The sequence below is a fragment of the Rhinoraja longicauda genome, chromosome 19 (assembly GCF_053455715.1).
Source record: "Rhinoraja longicauda isolate Sanriku21f chromosome 19, sRhiLon1.1, whole genome shotgun sequence".
NCBI lineage: Eukaryota > Metazoa > Chordata > Chondrichthyes > Rajiformes > Arhynchobatidae > Rhinoraja > Rhinoraja longicauda.
The window spans coordinates 35,863,606-35,880,242 of NC_135971.1; positions in this window are offsets into that span (position 1 = coordinate 35,863,606).

A 16,637-nucleotide genomic window follows, 5' to 3' on the forward strand; every position below is an offset into this window, starting at 1 on the left:
TCCTGCCTTCTCGCCATAACCCCTGGCACCCTTACTAATAAAGAATCTGTCAATCTCCTCCTTAAAAATATGCAGTGATGACCTCCACAGCCATCGGTGGCAATGAATTCCACAGAATCACCACCCTCTGACTAAAGAAATTCCTCCTCATCTTTTCACAGGTGTGTTCTTCTATTCTGAGGCTATGGCCTCTGGTGCAAGGCTCTCTCACTAGTGGAAACAACCTCTCCACATCCACTCTATTCATGCCCTTCACTTTTCATAGAAACATAGAAAATAGGTGCTGGAGTAGGCCATTCGGCCCTTCGAGCCTGCACCGCCATTCAATATGATCATGGCTGATCATCCAGCTCAGTAACCTGTACCTGCCTTCCCTCCGTACCCCCTGATCCCTTTAGCCACAAGGGCCACATCTAACTCCCTCTTAAATATAGCCAATAAACTGGCCTCAACTACCTTCTGTGGCAGAGAATTCCACAGATTCACCACTCTCTGTGTGAAGAAATGTTTTTTCAAATTATTCAACACAGTTTATTGTGTCTTGTTTGTAACCATCACTCAGTGCCACAGTTAGACCACATGCAATGAAAATTGCAAGGACATGACTGCACTCAGAATGCCCTCACTCTATCTGCCGTCCTTGGAACCATTGGAGCATCTCTGGGCTTTTCAGGTTGTTTAATTATTTGGGGTATCGTTCTCTGTCCTGACTGGGTTCCATATCATATCATATATATACAGCCGGAAACAGGCCTTTTCGACCCTCCAAGTCTGTGCCGCCCAGCGATCCCCGTACATTAACACTATCCTACACCCACTAGGGCCATTTTTTACATTTACCCAGCCAAGCAGCATCTGTGTGTAAGAATTTGGGTCGCGCCTGAGATTTGATCAGAGTTTGCACTTAGATTTAAACTTTTTATGTAATTTTTATATAGTTCTCTTCAATCCGTAAGAAGTTTACCCTTGCAGCTGATAAAGCCATTGTTGCTGTCAGTTTGCACAAAGTGAATAACAATATGGTTAATAATGATGACCGATGGTCAGGACATTGGGTAAGATTCAAGAGTGTTTAATTGTCATTTGCAACAGTAAAGGAACAAGTGAAATACCTGCTTGCTGCAGCTTTGCTGGCATATTCAAAGCAAGAATACATCAAATAAAAATATTGAGTTATTAAAATATGAGTTATTCCACGTCACCAAGGTGGTTGGTTCATTGAGAGCTTGGCAGGATACGGTGGTCAGTGGTGATGGTCTCTCGTACCGTGTTTGGATTCTTTTCTGGAATACAGGTCCCTTGGTACCCAATTCCCCTCACCCTGATCCCGACGCTGAGGAAGATGAATGGACGTTCCATTGTAGGCACAAAATGTTAGAGTAACTCTTTGGGACAGGCAGCAACTCTCGATAGAAAGAATGGGTGACGTTTCGGTTCGAGACCCTTCAGAAGCAATATTCTCCATTGTACCTGTGCCTCACCGCACTTCAGTTTAGTTTCTTGTCAGTGAACAGTGAAAAGCTTTTGTTGCATGTAGAAATACAATACATGTTCGCAAGTTAGCAGAAAGACAACACATGATAACAATCGAGCCATTTACAGAGTTTAGAAATACGATAAGGGAATAACATTTGGTGCAAGGTAAAGCCAGCAATGTCCGACCAAGCATAGTCCGAGGGTCACCAAAGAGGTAGATCGTAGTTCAGCACTGCTCTCTGGTTGTGGTGTATGTGGTATACTTGAGCGTATTAAAAGCAAAAGTTGACTTGACTTGCAAAAGTCAGTTTCAGTTTAATTTATTGTCATATACAGCATATATATACAGCAGGTACAGTGAAAAGCTTTTTGTTTGCATGCTAACCTGTCAGTAGAAGACAAGACATGATTGCAATCAATTCATTTACATCGATTTAAGAGTGTGGAGCGATTGTAATGTGTGTTTGTATATCTGCTTCTGTGGCTGGCACGCAAATCACGTATCCCACTAGTTATGAAATTTTCTAAGCTAGTTCATGAAGAACATTATGAACAAATAAAGAATGGAGGGAGCTTACAATGCAAGATCAACCTCCTCGTGCTAAAAACATGCAGGAAACATTTTGGTTTAACATACCTCAAGAAAAATGCGCTGACGAATATCGCTTCTCTCTGTTGTCAAAAATTAATGATCAATCTTCTTTCATTGCCTCACTGTTCAGCAGCTGATGAACTTACTCAACAACATTAAAGTTAAAAACCATGCATCTCTGAAAATGTCCACCTTAAATGGGGTGGGGGTGGGGAGGAGGGAGGGGGTGGGTGGAGGAGAGTGGGGGTGGGAGGGAGAGAGGGACTGGTGAGGAGGGCAGAGTGGGGTGGGGAGGAGGAAAGAGTGGGGGTAGGAAGGGAGGGGTGGGGGGAAGGGGGACAGCGGGGGTGGGGGGTGGTGGTGGGGGGAAGAAAGAGTGGGGGTGGGGGGGGAGAGAGTGGGGGAGGAGGGGAGGAGAAAGTGGGGTGGGGGTGGGAGATTCGGGCTGGGGAGGAGGGCAGGGTGGGGAGGAGGAGGGGTGGGGGGGAAGGGGGACAGCTTGGGTGGGGGGAGGTGGTGGTGATGGGGGGAAGAAAGAGTTGGGGTGGTGGAGAAGGGGGACAGTGGAGGTCAGGGAGAGTAGGGGGTGAGGAAGTGGGGAGAGAGGGGGAGGGTGTGGGAGAGGAGAGAGTGGGGGTGGGGGGGAAAGGAGGGGTGGGGGGAAAGGGGGGTGGGGAGGACGGTGAGAGTGGGGGTGGGGGAGGAGATAATGAGGAGGAGGGGGTAGGGGAGGAGAGGGAGAGTGGGGGGAGGAGAGAGGCGGTGGTGGGGGGAAGAGGGCAGCGGGGGTCAGGCAGGGTGGGGGTAGGGTGGGGGTGGGGAAGAGTGGGGGAGGGAGTGGGGGTGGGGGAAGGGGGCAGCAAGAATGGGGATAGAGGAGGAGAGAGTGGGGAAGGAGGGGGAGGGGGGGGGAGAGAGTGGGGGTGTGGGTGGGGGGGAGATTCGGGCTGGGGAGAAGGGTAGGGTGGGGAGGGGAGGAGGGAATAGTGGGGGTGGGGAAGAACGGGGATGGGGAGGAGCGAAGATTGGGGTGGGGGAGAGTGGGGTGCTGGCTGGGAGAGTGGGGGAGGGGGGAATAGGGGAATGGGGGTGGAGGCAGGGCTGGCGGGAGTGGGGGCAGGGATAGGGCAAGTGGGGGTGAGGGCAGAGGAGAGGCATGTGGGGCTGCGGTAGGGGGATGCAGTGGGTCAGAGGGGGGAGAGGATAAGGGGGATTGAGTGAGGGGGTTGAGGGTGCTACACCAATACAGGAGAGCCTTTGGGTCGAGGGCTCACTCACTCACACTCTCTTCCCCCCCCCTTGCCCCCCCCCCCCCCACCATGATGAATGGGCCAAACGGGTCCACTTGGTCCAGTAAGATGTATATCTTTACTTCAAGACATTAACTGCACGACATGGAATCCACCAAAAGAGCTTTGTGATAGAATGCAACAAAAAAGATGGCACAAAAAAGTAATGTAGCAGTTGGTGAGGGGGAACGGGGGTGGGTGAGGGGGGAACGGGGGTGGGGGAGGAGGAAGGGGGATGGAGTGGTTGAGGGGTGGGTGTGTGGGTATGGGGGTGGGGGTAGGGGAGGGGGGATGGAGTGGGTAAGGGGGGATGGAGTGGGTGAGGGGAGGTGGGGAGGAAGATATAGATGGAGTGGGTGGAGGAGGAGGAGGGGGCATGTAGGTGGGGGAGTAGGAGGGGGGATGGGGTGGGGTAGGAGGGGGGATGGGGTGGGGGAGGAGGGGGATGGGGTGGGGCAGGAGAATGGGGGAGGAGGAGGAGAGGGGATGGGGTGGGGGGAGCAGGAGGGGGGATGGGGTGGGGAGGAAGGGGATATGGGTGAGGAGGGTATGGGGATGGTGGAGAAGGAGGGAGGATGGCATGGGTGAGAGGGGGGTGGGGATGGGGAGGAGGAGGAGGGGAGATGGAGTGGGTTCGGGGGGGTGGGGATGGGAGAGGAGGGGAGATGGAGTGGGTGAGGGGGGATGGGGTGGGGAGGAGTAATGGAGTGGGTCAATGGGGGTGGGGAGGAGGAGGGGGACTGTAGTGGGAAAGAAGGGGGGAAGTGGAGGGGGTGAGGTCCAATGATTGGCTCCGAACTCCCGCTCGATGCAGGTGGAGCAGTTGCTTCGGGCTGACAGCAACTTCCATCGCAGTCCACCATGCACTGCTGCTGATTGACGACACGGGCTGACAGCAACTTCCGTCGCTGACAGTCCACCGCGCGCTGCTGCTGATTGACGACACGGGCTGACAGCAACTTCCGTCGCTGACAGTCCACCGCGCGTGCTGCTGATTGAGGACACGGTCTCCAGCATCGCAAAGAGGGGATTTTCAATGATATAGAGACGAAAACTTTATAGATAAGTTTCATTTCATTTCTAACAAAAAAACGACATTTATTTTAAATGAAGATCGAGATTTCCATTGCGTTTAATTTTATTTTTTAAAAACGATGGTCGGACTTGATGGTCCACTCATCCTTCCCTTCTGTCCCTTCAACCCACGGCGTCCTCGAGACCCCCTCCCGCCCGGGCCCAGCGCCCCGCACCGTTACCGCACACAAGGGGAAAGCTTCTTCACCTCCTCCTGCAGCGGCCGCTTCCACCGATGGCAGTGTCGACGAGGGCCGCTGCCACCGACAGCCTCGTCTCAACTTCAGAAAGATGGCGGCCGCTCTCCTCCTCGACAAGTACCGCGGCTTTACGGAGCTCCTGCTCCATCGCTACGGGCTCACCCGCATGGAGCGCGCAGCCAAGATCCTCAGGATGGACGCCCTTGGCGACAGGCGGCCGTCAGCCCTGCTAAACGAGATGCTCGCGCTGCTAGAGGGACACACGCCGTGCATTCTTTTGCAGCAGTTGCCAGATGACATCCGCCCGCAGCTCGCCGAGATCTCCTTCGCCAACCCCCAAGCGCTCGGCAGGCGCTCAGAAACGCTATGGATGGCGCGATGGAGGGACGTAAATACGCTGGCCGGTAGCCCTGCGACGTCCGAGTTCCTTCATCAGGGCGGGAGAGCCGTGGATGGAGTTACTGCCGCGCCCCAAAGGCCAGTGCGACCGCCCTTCACAGCTGCCGCACGTTCACCCTCTGCAGTCCCGCCCCAGCAGGCTCCGGGTCGCACAAATTACTCTTTTGTTATTGCTCCGCAAAATATAACAATCGAAGACGAGGTTTAAATAAACACACATGGCCTATCCACTTCAAGCACCCAATCCCTTTGGCTACAGCAAGACAAACACCAGAGGCCTGGCTGTAATGGAAAACAACCTTCTTGGACTACAGTAACCACCAGGTGGCGTCAGCAATGGCAGCCTTGCTACAGTATGTCTGTCCCTTCCTTCTCTGTTGTTTGTTCATCAGGGCGGGAGAGCCGTGGACAAATGTAGGTCCCTTGCAGTCGGAAAAGGTGAATTGATCATAGGGCATGGCAGACCAATTGAACAAATACTTTGGTTCTGTCTTCATTAAGGAAGACATAAACCGTCTGCCGGAAATAGCAGGGGACCGGGGGTCTAATGAGATGGAGGAACTGAGGGAAATCCAGGTTAGTCGGGAAGTGGTGTTAGGTAAATTAAATGGATTAAAGGCAGATAAATCCCCAGGGCCAGATAGGCTGCATCCCAGAGTGCTTAACGAAGTAGCCTCAGAAATAGTGGATGCATTAGTGATAATTTTTCAAAACTCTTTAGATTCTGGAGTAGTTCCTGAGGATTGGAGGGTAGCTAATGTAACCCCACTTTTTAAAAAGGGAGGGAGAGAGAAAACGGGGAATTATAGACCAGTTAGCCTAACATCGGTAGTGGGGAAAATGCCAGTCAGTTATTAAAGATGTGATAGCATCACATTTGGAAAGTGGTGAAATCATCGGACAAATTCAGCATGGATTTACCAAAGGCAAATCATGTCTGACGAATCTTATAGAATTTTTCGAGGATGTAACTAGTGGAGTGGATAAGGGAGAACCAGTCGATGTGTTATATCTGGACTTTCAGAAGGCCTTCGACAAGGTCCCACATAGGAGATTGGTGTACAAACTTAAAGCACACGGTATTGAGGGTTCAGTGTTGAGGTGGATAGAAAATTGGTTGGCGGACAGGAAGCAAAGAGTAGGAATAAACGGATCCTTTTCGGAATGGCAGGCAGTGACTAGTGGGGTACCGCAAGGCTCAGTGCTGGGACCCCAGTTATTTACAGTGTATATTAATGATTTGGAAGAGGGAATTGAATGCAACATCTCTAACTTTGCGGACGACACGAAGCCGGGTGGCGGTGTTAGCTGCGAGGAGGATGCTAGGAGGCTGCAGAGTGACTTGGATAGATTAGGCGAGTGGGCAAATGCATGGCAGATGCAATATAATGTGGATAAATGTGAGGTTATCCACTTTGGCGGCAAGAACAGGAAACCAGAGTATTACCTGAATGGTGACCGATTGGGAGAAGGGGAGATGCAACGTTACCTGGGTGTCATGGTGCACCAGTCATTGAAAGCAAGCATGCAGGTGCAGCAGGCAGTGAAAAAAGCGAATGGTATGTTGGCATTCATAGCAAGAGGATTTGAGTTTAGGAGCAGGGAGGTTCTGCTGCAGTTGTACAGGGCCTTGGTGAGACCGCACCTGGAGTATTGTGTGCAGTTTTGGTCTCCTAACCTGAGGAAAGACGTTCTTGCCTTAGAGGGAGTACAGAGAAGGTTCACCAGATTGATCCCGGGGATGGCAGGACTTTCATATGAGGAAAGACTGGATAGACTGGGCTTGTACTCGCTGGAATTTAGAAGACTGAGGGGGGATCTTATAGAAACATATAAAATTCTTAAGGGGTTGGAGAGGCTAGATGCGGGAAGATTGTTCCCGATGTTGGGGGAGTCCAGAACCAGGGGCCACAGCTTAAGGATAAGGGGGAAGTCTTTTAGGACCGAGATGTTTCTTCACACAGAGAGTGGTGTTTCTGTGGAATTCTCTGCCACAGAAGGTAGTTGAGGCCAGTTCATTGGCTATATTTAAGAGGGAGTTAGATGTGGCCCTTTTTGCTAAAGGGATCAGGGGGTATGGAGAGAAGGCAGGTACAGGCTACTGAGCTGGATGATCAGCCATGATCATATTGGTGCAGGCTCGAAGAGCCGAATGGCCTACTCCTGCACCTATTTTCTATGTTTCTAATGCTGATGCCAGCCTAACTGATCTGAAGTTCCTCATTTTCTATCTCCCCCTCTCCTGAAAGAGTGAAGCGTCATTTGCTCTCTTCCAACTTGTGTGAACCATTCTGCAACCTACGGAATTCTGGAAGACGATGAACAGTGCGCCTGCCCCGACGCGGGAGCTTCGACCGCCCCGACGCGGGAGCTTCGACCGCCCCGACGCGGGAGCTTCGACCGCCCCGACGCGGGAGCTTCACCGCCCCGACGCGGGAGCTTCGACAGCCCCGACACGGGAGCTTCGACCGCCCCGACGCGGAAGCTTCGACCGCCCCGACGCGGGAGCTTCGACCGCCCCGACGCGGGAGCTTCGACCGCCCCGACGCGGGAGCTTCGACCGCCCCGACGCGGGAGCTTCGACCGCCCCGACGTGGGAGCTTTGACCGCCCCGACACGGGAGCTTCGACCGCCCCGACGCGGGAGCTTCGACCGCCCCGACGCGGGAGCTTCGACCGCCCCGACGTGGGAGCTTTGACCGCCCCGACACGGGAGAAAAGAGGAAGCTTAGACTTAATTGCCTTCCATCACAGTGAAGAATGTGGGGAATCCGCTGTGGTGGATGTTTATGTTAACTTTTATGTAGTAGTGTGTCTTGCTGCTTTTTTTAAAAGTATGGCTGTATGATAAATCGAATTTCACTTAATGCGTAATGGGGAGTGTCTAGATGGGAGGTGGCTAGTGCGTGGCGACAGAGGTTGTGGGCCAGTTTAGACTCGGAGGATGGTGAGCATACAGTTCTTTACCACGCGCACACACCTGCGCTCGCACCGGTTATATTTGTAAGAACCATACGGTAATAACTGCAAGAATTTCTAGATATTGTTTGAAGAAGAAACAGTTGATAAAGTACGGAAACTGATGAATTACTCTATGATTTGTGCTACTTTAATAAAACCAATTAATGAAGAAAAGAAGTTTGGAAGATTCGTTTTGTCATATCAGGGTGCGACGTGTGCGTAACCTATAACTACATTTCATCCGCGAGAAGTAATGGCTATCGAAGTGGGATTTCGAGATGGTATAGAAACTGCCATTACCTCAGAACTTTGTAGGAACAACGTCAAAATGACAGGTAGTGGATTTGCTCTCAGCCACAATTTTACAAAGTTTTAAAGAATATTTTCAACAATTTATCCAGTTTTTTTTCTTACAATTATAAACATCTCCCTTGAGACTGGAACTTCTCCAGATACTTATAAAACCGCTGTCATAAAGCCTGTTAAAGAAACCAAATTTCGACAGTGGGCTACTGAGTAATTCTCGACCCATATCAAATCTACCCTTTATCAGCAAGGTGCTGGAGAAAGTGGTATTCAACCAATTACAACACTTTCTGAATCAAAATGACATCTTAAGAGAAATTTCAATCAGGCTTCAGAGCAAATTACAGCACTGAGACTGCCCTGATAAAAAATAGTCAGTGATCTAAGAGTTCACACTGACGAGGACAAAGTCTCAGTGCTGCACCTCTTCAACATCATAACAGCTTTTGACACCATAGATCACAGTATTCTTATATATCGCCTAGAAAACTGGGTCAGCCTGTCAGATCAGGTACAAAGTTGGTTCCAATCATATATAAGTGGAAGGAAGTACTTTGTTAGCCGTGGGGACTATGTGTCAGGGCTGCATGATATACCCTTTGGTGTAGCACAAGGTATCTGCCTTGGCCCGTTACTCTTTTCCTTGTATATGGTGCCGCTAGGAGGAGTTATCAGACAGCATAATGTAAATTTTCTAAGTTATGCCGATGACATAACTCTCTGTCAAACCCACTGATGCAAATGCCTTAACTTCTCCTGCCTATTTTCCATTAAAAATTGGATGAATGCCGACTTTCTTAAATTCAACGATGACAAGACAGAAATTGTATTAGTTGGATCAAACCCCGAGAGATGTTACTTGGTAAACTGGGAAATTTGACTGCCTATGTCAAACAAGAAGTCACAAGCCTGGGGTAATAATTGACAGTGATCTTAATTTTAAATCTCACATAAATAAGGTAACAAAGTGTGCTTTCCATCACCTCTGAAATATTGCTAAAATACGGCCTTTCTTAACTCAACATAACTGTAAAAACATACATGCTTTCATATCAAGCAGACTTGATTACTACAATGCCTTACTTGCCTGCCTTCAAAATCCACCAACAAGTTACAGCTATTCAAAATGACGCAGCCCGGCTTTTAACAAATACCAAGAAAAGGGAACATATCACCCCAGTATTACACTCCCTTATTGATTCCCTGTGAGATCCAGGATAGACTATAAAGTCCTCCTTCTTGTATATAAAGCCCTAAATGGCTTAGGAGCAGCATATCTTACAGTCCCTCCTCCCCTATGCCCCTACTCGAGCGCTCAGGTCTTCTGATGCTGGCCTGTTAGCCACTCAATGCTGCACCAACAAGAAAATTAGTGAAGCAGCCTTCATCAATAACGCCCCAAGCTGTGGAATATCCTCCCCAGGGCTGTGAGATACACCCACTCAGTTGACATTTTTAAACGGCAGCTAAAAACATATCTTTTTAATCAAACTTTTAACTGATTTTACTTCCTTTGTCCTTTTACACTTTCAATTTTACATTTTATTTTTATATAAATCTGTGTTTTGTATGCTATTAACTGCCTATGCCCTTGCAGTTTTAAATTGTATTTTTGTTGAGACCCGTGTTTGTTTTTGTGGAAAGCACTTTGGGCTGCATTCAATAGCATGAAAAGTGCTATATAAATAAAGTTATTATTATTATTATGATCCCACAGATGAACACCAAGCCATAATCTCACAGGCCATTTCAGATTTTAATCACTTCCAGCTGTCTGCCCTCCAACACTTCCAACCTTGTCGTTCCCCAGCTCCGTACGGCTGTTTTATCTTCTCCCCAAAATCTATAACCACAAGTGCCCTGGCAGACCCATTGTTTCTGCTTGCTCCTGTCGTACTGAATAGATTTCCACATACTTCAACTCCATCCTACCCACCCCCCCCCCCCGATGTCCAATCCCTCACTACCTTTGTCCAAGACATCTCACATGCCCTTCGTCTCTTCAATGACTTTCATTTTCCAGGTCCCCACTCCCTCATCTTTACTATGGATGTTCAGTCTACACCTCCATCCCCCACCAGGAAAGACTTAAAGCCCTCCGTTTCTTCCTCGACCGCACAACCAGCCAATTTCCTTCTACCAACACTATCCTCCGCCTAGCAGAGCTGGTCCTTATTCTTGACAACTTCAACTCCTCCCACTTCCTCCAAATCCAAGGCGTAGCTATGGGCTGTCGCATGGGCCCCAGCTATGCCTGCCTCTTTGTTGGGTATGTCGAACAATCACTGTTCCAAACGTACACTGGCCCTATCCCCGAATTCTACCTCTGCTACATTGACAACTACGTCGGTGCTACCTCCTGCACCCATGCAGAACTCACTGACTTCATTAACTTTACTACTAATTTCCATTCTGCACTCAGATTCACTTGGACCATCTCTGACATCACCCGACCTTTTCTTGATCTTAACGTGTCCATCACAGGAGACAATCAACTGACATCTATTATAAACCCACTAACTCCCACAGCTATCTAGACTACACATCTTCCCACCGTGCTTCCTGCAAGGACTCTAACCCCATCTCCCAATTCCTCCATTTACGCCGCATCTGCGCCCAAGATGAGGTGTTCCACTCCAGGATATCGGAGATATCCTCATTCTTTCGGGAACGGGGGTTCCCCTCTTCCATCATTGATGAGGCCTCACTAGGGTCTCCACAATATCCAGCAGTTCCACCCTTGCTTCCCCATCCCACAGTCGTAACAGTGACAGAGTCACCCTAGTCCTAAGCATCCACCCCATCAGTCATCGCATATAACACATAATCCTCTAACAATTTAGCCAATCGGTCTGAAGAAGGGTCTAGACCCGAAACGTCACCCATTCCTTCTCTCCACAGATGCTGCCTGTCCCCCTCAGTTACTCCAGTGTTGTGCCGACCAACCTCATTATATGGTTACGCTGCATCGGCTCCCAAGATGCTGCTTTCCATTCAAGGACATTGAGATGAGGAATGAGGCTTCTTTAGTGAATGTGATTTGCCGTCTCCCCCCCCCCACCCGCTGTCATAGATGGGTCTCCTCTGTGTCCCTTAGTTCAGTTGTCGCTCCCACTCCCCACAGATGCAACAAGGATAGTTTCCCTGGTCCGCATCTTTTACACCACCAGCCTCCGCATCCAACACATCATGCTTTGACATTTCTAGCAGTTCCAACATGATTCCACCACTAGTCACAGCCCATCTCCACCCCTTTTCTGCCTTCTAAAGATATCACCCACACCCCATCTGCAATTCCTCAGTTCCCATCCCTACCCAGCCAGGTTACCCCCCTCCCCAGGTACTTTCCCCTGCAACCACAGGAGATGTAACACCTGTGCCTATACATCCTCCCTCACCTCGATCCAGGGATCTCGAGACTTCTTCCAGGTGAGATGAGGATCACATGCTCCTCCTCTAACCTCATCTACTGTATTCGGTATTCCCATTGTGGACTCCTGTACATTGGTGAGACCAAGCATAGACCCAGCGACTGCTTTGCCGCACACTGCCACTCGGTCTGCCAAAGCCTGCGGCATCTCCCAGTTGCGAACCATTTTAACCCCCATTCCCATATTGACCTTCTATCCTGTGCCTCCTCCACTGCCAGGGTGAGGCCACACGCAAACTGGAGGTACAGCATCTCATATTCCACTTGGGGATCTTACAACCCAACAGTATGAACATTGAGTTATGAGTCCCAGCTTCAAATGCTGCGGCACATATGGGGCGGGGAGAATTACCTGGACGGTGCGTTTCTGGGGGCAGTTACACCTTTTCCATTAACTGTTTCCAATTTGGTCCTTATAAGAAAATAACTGCAGATGCTGGTACAAATCGAAGGTGTTTATTCACAAAATGCTGGAGGAACTCAGCAGGTCAGGCAGCATCTCAGGAGAGAAGGAATGGGTGACGTTTCGGGTGGAAGAAGGGTCTCCACCCGAAACGTCACCCATTCCTTCTCTCCTGAGATGCTGCCTGACCTGCTGAGTTACTCCAGCATTTTGTGAATAAACACCTCCTATTTGGTCCTTAGTCAGGAAGAGGGTGTGACAAGTGAGGCGGGTAAAGGGATCGAACAAGCCGTGTTAGAGGAGCCTTGGCTCTTGAGATTGTCTGGTAGATCTGAGATTCTTGCTCCCAGATGAGTGTGGGGGCTCCATGAAGAAAGCATGGCGAGCAGCATGTAAAGTAAGGGATGACCAAAGGAGATGTGAATTTGGTCAAAAGCAGAAAGGGAGGACATGCAAGGTTTAAGAGGATAGAATCATACAGCAGGTTTTTGGAACATAAAATAAGGTGGAAAGAACTCAAGTGGGCGAGTAAAAGGGCCAAAATAGGTCACAAAATGGCCTTGGATTAAAGAATTAAAAACAAGCGGGTAGCCAGGGTAAAGGTGGGACCACTCAGGATCAAGGAGTGAATTTGTGCTTGGAGTCTGGGATGTGGACAAGGTACTAAACAAGCACTTTATGTGTTGCCACCAATAAGGAGAGAGCACAGTGTGGAGAACACTAATATGCTGGGGCAGTTTGAGATTAAGGAGGAGATGGTGTTGAGACTCTTAAAGAGCATTAAGGTGGATAAATCCCCAGGACCTGATGGGATTTATCCCAGGTCAATGAGAGGGGCAAGAGGGGAGATTGTCGGAGCTGACAATATCTTTGTGTCTAACCACAGACGAGGTCTCGGAGGACTGGAGAGTAACTAATGTTGTTCCTTTATTTAAGACGGGAAGTAGAGAGAATTCAGGGAATTATAAGCCGGTGAGCCTCACATCAATGATAGGAAAGGTACTGGATAGGAGTCTTCAGGATAGAATCTACTGCCATTTGGAAGAGAATTACGGACAGTCAGTATGGCTTTGTACACGGCAGGTCGCAACTTACTAGCTTAACCAAGGATTTTGAGGTGGTGACAAAGATGATCGATGATGTAGGGCAGTGGGTGTTGCTCCCTACATGGCATTTAGAAAGGCATTTGATCAGGTATCCCATGGTAGGCTGATCCAGAAGATTAAGATGCATGGGATTAACAGTGACTTGGTTGTATGGATTCAGAACTAGCTTACTGATAGAAGATGGATGTGGTGGAAAGACTATATTTAGGCTGTGGTCTGCGACTAGTGATTCCGCAGAGATCTGTGCAGGGACTTCTGCTGTTTATAAAAATAACTTGGAGCCAATCATAGACAGGTTGTTTAGTATGTTTGCAGATGACACCAAGATTGCTGGGGTCTGGACCGTGAGGAAGGCTGCCAAGATGTACAATGGGATATAGATCAATGACAGAAAAGGTTGGAGAAATGGCAGATGGAGTTTAATTCAAACAAGTGCAAGGTGTTGCACTTTGCCAGATCAAATGTAAGGAAAAACATACAATTAATGGCATGACCCTAAAGAGCATTGACGTACAGAGGGATCTTGGGGTCCAAGCCCATGAATCCCTGAAAGTAGCAACACAAGTAGATAGTGGTAAAAAGGGCTTATGGTATGTTTACTTTAGGTCGGGCCATTAAGAATAGGAGCCAAGAAGTCATGGTGCAGCTTTATATGACTTTGGTTAGGCTCCATTTTGAAATAGCGTACAGCTCTGCTCACCCCATTACCGGACGGATGTGGAGTCTTTGGAAAATATGCGGCAGTTTACCAGAATGGTGCCGGAACCATGGAGGTTGCGGGGAGACCTGACCAAGGTTGACCCGGTCGGGCCGGCGTTGGAGCCTCGCTAGTTGATGAAGCCCGTGGCCATCAGTGCCTAGGTCTACAGAGCCCGTGGCTGGGGCCTGGGTCAGCACAAAGGAGGCGTCCGGAGAGGACCTGGCAGCGTCAGTGGAGAGTTCAGTGCGGCAGCAGATGATGGCGCCGACCGATGGACGAGGATGGACACGTGGAAGTGAGGATGCTTCTGCCGAGGAAAGGAATAAAGGAGGACCCGGCGTGGGGGACCGCCATGAGGGACGGGGGAAGAGCAATGGGGATCCAGCGTTGGAGGAACCCATGTGAGGGAGGGGGAAGAACAATGGGGATCCAGCGTTGGAGGGACCCATGTGAGGGAGGGGGGAGAACAATGGGGATCCAGCGTTGGAGGGACCCATGTGAGGGAGGGGGGAAGAACAATGGGGATCCAGCGTTGGAGGGACCCATGTGAGGGAGGGGGAAGAACAATGGAGGACCCGGTGTGGGGGGACACACCGTGAGGGAGGGGGAAGAACAATGGAGGACCCGGCGTTGGGGGACTGCCGTGAGGGAGGGGGAGGGGTAGGGGTAGAAAGAGAGGAAGAACAAAGGGGGACCAGGCACGGGGGGGAATTTGTAACTTTGTAAGCGCCCTTTACGGGCGACTATTTCCACACCTTGTGAATGCAAGCAAAGAATTTCACTGTGATGGGTCACATGTGACAATGAAGTATTCAATTCAATTTGAAGAATATAAAATTACGAGAGGCATAGATAGGGTAGACAGTTAGAACCTTTTTCCAAGGATGGAAAAATCAAATACTAGAGGGCATCGCTTTAAGGTGAGTGGGGCAAAGTTTAAAGGAGATGTACTGGGCAACTTTTTCCTTTCTGTGCAGGTAGATGCGAGATGGATTTGGCATCATGTTTAGCACAGACATTGTAGGCTGAGGTGGTTTGTCCGTGTGCTGTACTGTTCTATGTTCTATGTATGACCCACAGGTGGTATCCTCATCCCAGAGATAGGCTCTACTGTCCTACTTTTCCACAGCTGCTGTAAAGTCTTGCTGTTTTACATATTTCACTCTTCAAATTTGTTATTCATGAAACAGTTCAATATTCTACATTGTACATTTCCTTTTCTCTTCTCAGCATTCTTTCCTCAAAAGCTGACATTGACTCTGAGGTCAACCATCGCCTGAGTTGTGCCAGTGGAGCCTACGCCAGACACAGGAAGAGTCTTTGAAGACCGAGACCTAAAGGCTCAAACAAAACTGCTAGTCTGCAGAACCGTTGTCCTCCCCACCCTGTTGTATGGAACCGAGTCATGGACCACCTACAGCAGGCACCTGAGAGCCCTGGAACAACACCATCAAAGATCCAACAATTAAATCACAATTGTTATAAGCATTTTCCCAGAAATGATGCCGAGTGATTTCAACAAATCCATCAAAGATGCTTATGAGATACAATAGTAAAAGCCTGCTTCAAACAAAAGAATAGGCCTGTTAATTAACTCAATGAGTATGGTTCACATAAACTCATCGGGCAGGGGCTCTCTGTGGAAAAACGGAGCCATTTGCTCTCTAATACATTGCCATAATCTATTGCTAGTTTTTGACAGTGGAAAGCGCATGAACAGATTTTCCATGAAGTTAACAATTGAGTTCCACTCGATGGGTAGTCTAATAGGATGACTAACTTAAGAGGGAAGTAAGCAGCTGCACTGTGTTTGACTGTGGATGGTACAATTGTAACAGGGTTGATGCACAGTAGGAAGAGGACAATGCTATGAAACAAATGTAGTCAGACAATCAGCTGAACTGAAGGTCTGTCTCACACTTGCCAATGATAAACCAAATTTGGTAAAAGCCACCAAGAAATTAAAGTTGCAGATGCTGGAAACTTGACCAAACGAAAAAAGGGTCATAAAAAAAAGGACCCTGAACTGACCCATCATCACCTGTCCATTCCCCCCCTCCAAGGATGCTGCCTGAACCCACCCAGTTCCTCCGGCACTTTTGTGTTTTGCTCAAGAATCCACCACCAGAAATGTCTTGTCTCCATTTTACTGCTCCACTGCGAAATCTTCTCAAAGTATGCATGCTTTTTGTTGTCTACTGCCGGACCCTGACGTGAGAGGACGCTGGCGTTGTTTATTCGCCGCTTCTCCGTTAGGATAGTTTGTCTGTTTGTTTTTATGTTATGATTGTTTTTGTAAAGCGCTTTGAGCTTCTGGTAAGGCGCTATATAAAATAAATGCTTATTATTATTATTATTATTCTTTGGAGGTTCTACAAAGTAACTGTAACAACATCCACAGAAATGTTTAAGAAGGGGGCGTGGCTGCGTTCTGCAGCTGCGGCTCACCGGCAGTCTCTCTGTCTTTTTTTGGTTTTTGTCTATTATCATCGTTTAAATGTATGTTTTGATCTATTTTTAACTCTGTTTATGTGGGGGGTGGGGGGGAAACCTTTTTTCCAATCTTCTCCTCAACGGAGATGCGACCTTTATCGTGTCGTATCTCCGTTCGCACTACGGCCTAACACCGTGGAGTCGGCGGCCTCCAGCTGGGATCGACCTTGAAGATTCCGGTCGCAGGGCCTGGACTTACCATCTCGGAG